Raw genomic sequence first — 4976 nt, forward strand, 5'->3', positions numbered from 1 at the left:
AACAGGAGGCAGGGGACACGATGTTTTACCCAGGTTTGGGCCCTCTTGATGGAGGTAAAACCCTACGTCCTGCTTGATTTATTCTTGATGATATGAGTATTGCAAGAGTTGATCTACCACGAGATCGGAGAGGCTAAACCCTAGAAGCTAGCCTATGGTATGATTGTATGTCGTCCTACGGACTAAAACCCTCCGATTTATATAGACACCGGAAGGGGTTAGGGTTACACAAGGTCGGTTACAAAGGAGGAGATATCCATATCCGTACTGCCTAGCTTGCCTTCCATGCCAAGTAGAGTCCCATCCGGACACGAGACGAAGTCTTCAATCTTGTATCTTCATAGTCCAACAGTCCGGTCAAAGGATATAGTCCGGCTGTCCGGAGACCCCCTAATCCAGGACTCCCTCAGTAACCCCTGAACCAGGCTTCAATGACGATGAGTCGGGCGTGTAGTGTTGTCTTCAGCATTGCAAGGCAGGTTCCTCCTCCGGATACACCACAGAAGAGTTCGAATAAAAGGATAGTGTCTGACCCTGCAAAATTAGCTCCACATACCACCGTAGAGAGAATAATATTTCCACAAATCTAATCTGCTGACATGTTTTGGCAACATGACATCATGCCATGGCGCGGTGATCATTCGAACCGTTTTTCTTTAACTAGCCCTGCACATAACGCGAGGCAGTTTCTTGACACGTCTTGTAAAAGCAGAGATCGTGTCCCCCTTATTACGGGATTCTCATCAATACGGGTGTGGGTAACCCAACCGTGCCATCAATTACGGCGCTTGAGGGATAAACGAGTTTTACCAGGCTAGTGGGGGCACATAGTTTCGGCCACCCTTATAAAGGGATAAGGTTTAACCTTTTTCTACCCACGCCTTCTTCCTCCTTGCTCATCCGTCCTTGCGCACTCGAGATCCAACACCCAAGTCCACATCCTTCTCCTCAACCTTCCCCAAACATGTCCGGAGTGGGAGGCAAGTGGATGGCTTCCTCCGTCACGGAGGGACACATCAAAAAGCTGCGCTGAGCCGGATACTTATCCGCGAATATCGCGCATCGGCTGCCCGCTGCGGGGCAGATCGTCCCTACCCCGGAACCTCACGAGAGGGTAGCCTTCCTCCACCACTTCCTCCGTGGACTGGGGTTTCCCCTCCATCCATTCGTCCGTGGTCTTATGTTCTACAACGGGCTGGACTTTCATGATCTAGCCCCGAACTTCATCCTCGACATTTCGGCGTTCATCGTCGTGTGTGAGGCTTTCCTCCGCATCCAGCCCCACTTCGGCATGTGGCTGAAGACCTTCAATATCAAGCCGAAGGTGGTGGGAGGCCAACAAGCAGAATGCGGCGGAGCCATGGTGGGCAAGATGCCCAATGTTATATGGCTTGAAGGCTCCTTCGTGGAGACCATAAAGGGGTGGCAATCGGCGTGGTTCTACATCACCGAGTCGCGCGACACCAACTGGGTGGCGGCCCCCGAGTTTCGATCCGGAATCCCCACGCGGCTCACCTCCTAGAAAGAGAAGGGCCTATCCTGGGGTTCATCGATGGAGCTGGACGGACTCCAAAAATGTATCCGGAATATGGCAAGCAAGAAGCTCAAGCTTGTCAACATAGTCCAGGTCATGCTCTTCCGCCGGATCCTCCCATGTCAACAACGGGAATTCAACTTGTGGGAGTTCGACCCGGCCCAGCACCAGACTCTGAGCGAGCTCTTCGACACGACGCACAAGGACGTTTGGAGGGTGCTGTTCAAGGGTGCCGAGGTCCCTCCCTCTCTCACCGAGGACCGCGGGCTAAGCGCGAAGCGCCCTGCGAATCCGGTATGTTTTGCACATCTGGTAGGATTTTTACTTCCCATAGCTTAACCACGCGCGGGATCTGAGCTCCCATGCCTTTGACAGGACTGGGTGGGGGCATCAGAGAAGATCGACTGTCCGGCCCCTCTGCCCGAAGACACTGCGGATGCTCTCCTGATGGAGATGCTGACTCTGGCTCCTTACAAGGTGCCGGAGAAGACCAAGAAGAAGGCCAAGGGAACCTGAAAGAATTCCCGGCGCCAGGTGATATCGGGCTCATCGTCCGATGACTCCGCGATGCACTCCTCCCCCGAAGACGAGGAGGAAGATGAAGATGCTCCCCCTTCAGTCAGGGGAGACAAGAAAAGGAAGGCCGCCCCGACCGGGGGGGGGGTGAATGGTCCAAGAAGGGGAGGACCCTCCTTCCGTACTACTCCACCACCACCGCTGAAGGCGAAGATGAGTGGCTGCTCAGGGCCAAGCCCCTAGCGAAGTCGTAAGTATTCGGATACCAGAGTAACTCATAGCATACCTTTGCCGCACTGCTTCTCCTAATGCCGAATATGATTATGCAGACCGCCCCAAGCCTGTATCGACGTATCTTCATCGGGCGGCTCCTTGGACTCGTCGGATATGGATAGCGATCCACTTCCGACCGCCACCTCCCCTTGCCCTACGGACAATGCCGAGGTATTGTCTCAAGAGGCACCGGGTCGAGGGGAGACAATCCCGGAGGCGCCTCAAGGCGACCTTCCGGACTCCAAGAGCAGAGGGTGTAAGGCTCCGGAGGGCTCTGAGTTCGTCCCTCAGCCGAACACCGCGCCGGAACCTCCAGTGGTTCCGGACTCAGGCAGGCGGCCTCCTTCCAAAAGGGGCAAGACGCCTATGCCGGTGACCTCTGTCCATCCAGAGGCACCGGATAATCTGCTGGGAGCGCTTCAAAGCGCTTCTATCGACGAACAGCACCGCACTATTATGAGTGCGGTGATCCATAAGGTTCAGTCCACCAAGAGCGGACTGACTGAACCCTGTGCCAGCCTTCTAACTGGCTTTGAGGTAAGTATTTGAAGTATAGGAAAAATATTACCGCATTGACAGTATCCCCTGATGCTCTGTTTGGTGTTCAAAAAAGAAAAGCCGAATAGAGGATCAACTAATATCTGCAGGAGTCTAATATAAGTATGTCTATATGCGTATGCAGGCTTCGCTGCTGACCTCTGCCGCATTGACTGCGGAGGTCGCCGTACTGAAGCAGGACCTCGAAGGGTCCAAGAAAGAGCTCGGCCTTGCCAAGAGGCAGCTCGAGGAGAACAAAGGTAAGTAATACCTAGTTTATAGATATGTATATATACAAAAGGGATGCGATTGCAAAATGATAGGATCATCTTTAATTTGCCAGGGGCCACGACCGAAGTGGCAACCCTGAAGCAAGCGTTGTCCGGGGCCAAAAACAAAGCGGCCCAGGAGCGCACCGAGCGAGAAAAACAAGAGGCACGGGTGGGCGAGGTGTAGAAAGAGCTCCACGCTCTCATGACGAAGCACGAGGCGTTGGAGCTTGACTTGAAGACGCGAGAGTCCGAGCTTGCCGCGGCCCTTGAGAGTGCCAAGAGTGCCAAGGCCGAAGCCCAAAAGGCCCTCCAGGAGATTGATGCGATGAAGAAGATAGCGGCGGGGAAGGCATTCTATATGCAAAGCAAGCATGTGAAAGTAAATTACTTGTTACTTACCCGAATCCGGAGCTCTCCAGGAGCATTTGCAGATTTGCCCCGCAGCGTGTCGGATGCCGCACAGTTTTACCAGGCCGAGGAGGGAAGCTCAACGGAGAAGCTGTTGTGGTCTCAGTATACTAGGACCGAACACCCGATGCCTCTGAGCGACCAGCTGAAGCAACTGGTCGAGCTGCACAAGGCGGCCGAACATGCCATGAAGGGCTTTATAGTTTGGATGTGGCCTGGCGACGCCCTTCCCAACAGCTACTTCGGCATGGTGAGTGTCGGTGTCAAAACCGGCGGATCTCGGGTAGGGGGTCCCGAACTGTGCGACTAGGCCGGATGGTAACAAGAGGCAGGGGACACAAAGTTTTACCCAGGTTCGGGCCCTCTTGATGGAGGTAAAACCCTACGTCCTGCTTGATTAATATTGATGATATGGGTAGTACAAGAGTAGATCTACCACGAGATCAGAGAGGCTAAACCCTAGAAGCTAGCCTATGGTATGATTCTATGTTATGGTTGTTGTCCTACGGACTAAAACCCTTCGGTTTATATAGACACCGGGGAGGGTCAGGGTTACACAAGGTCGGCTACAAAGGAGGAGATATCCATATACGTATTGCCTAGCTTGCCTTCCACGCCAAGTAGAGTCCCATCCGGGCACGAGACGAAGTCTTCAATCTTGTATCTTCATAGTCTAACAGTCCGGCCAATGGAGATAGTCCGGCTGTCTGGAGACCCCCTAATCCAGGACTCCCTCTGTAGCCCCTGAACCAGGCTTCAATGACGATGAGTCCGGCGCGCAGTATTGTCTTCGGCATTGCAAGGCGGGTTCCTTCTCCGAATACATCATAGAAGAACTTGAAAATGAGGATAGTGTCCGACCCTACAAAATAAGTTCCACATTCCACCGCAGAGAGAATAATATTTTCGCAGATCTAATTCGCTGGCTTGTTTTGGCAGCATGACATTACGTCATGGCCCGGTGATTATTCAAACCGTTTCTTTTAACCAGCCCCGCACATAACGCGAGGCAGTTTTTCGACACGTCTTGTCAAAGCAGAGATCATGTCCCCTTATTACGGGATTCTCATCAATACGGGCATGGGTAACCCAACCGCGCCATCAATTGCAGCGCTTGGGGGATAAGCGAGTTTTACCAGGCAAGTGGGGACGCTTAGTTTCGTTCGCCCATATAAAGGGATAAGGATTCACCTTTCTATCCACGCCTTCTTCCTCCTCTGCTCATCCGTTTTCGCACACTCGAGCTCTAGCGCCCAAGTCCGCACTTCCCAGCTCGACCTTCTCCAATCATGTCCGGAGAGGGAGGCAAGTGGATGGTCTCCTCCGTCACGGAGGGAGACATCAAGAAACTGAGGAGAGCCGGATACCTGCCCGACGACATCGCGCACCGGCTCCCAGATGAGGGGCAGCTCATCCCCACCCCCAGGCCCCATGAG

The sequence above is a fragment of the Triticum urartu genome, chromosome 7 (genome assembly GCF_003073215.2).
Source record: "Triticum urartu cultivar G1812 chromosome 7, Tu2.1, whole genome shotgun sequence".
NCBI classification, from domain to species: domain Eukaryota; kingdom Viridiplantae; phylum Streptophyta; class Magnoliopsida; order Poales; family Poaceae; genus Triticum; species Triticum urartu.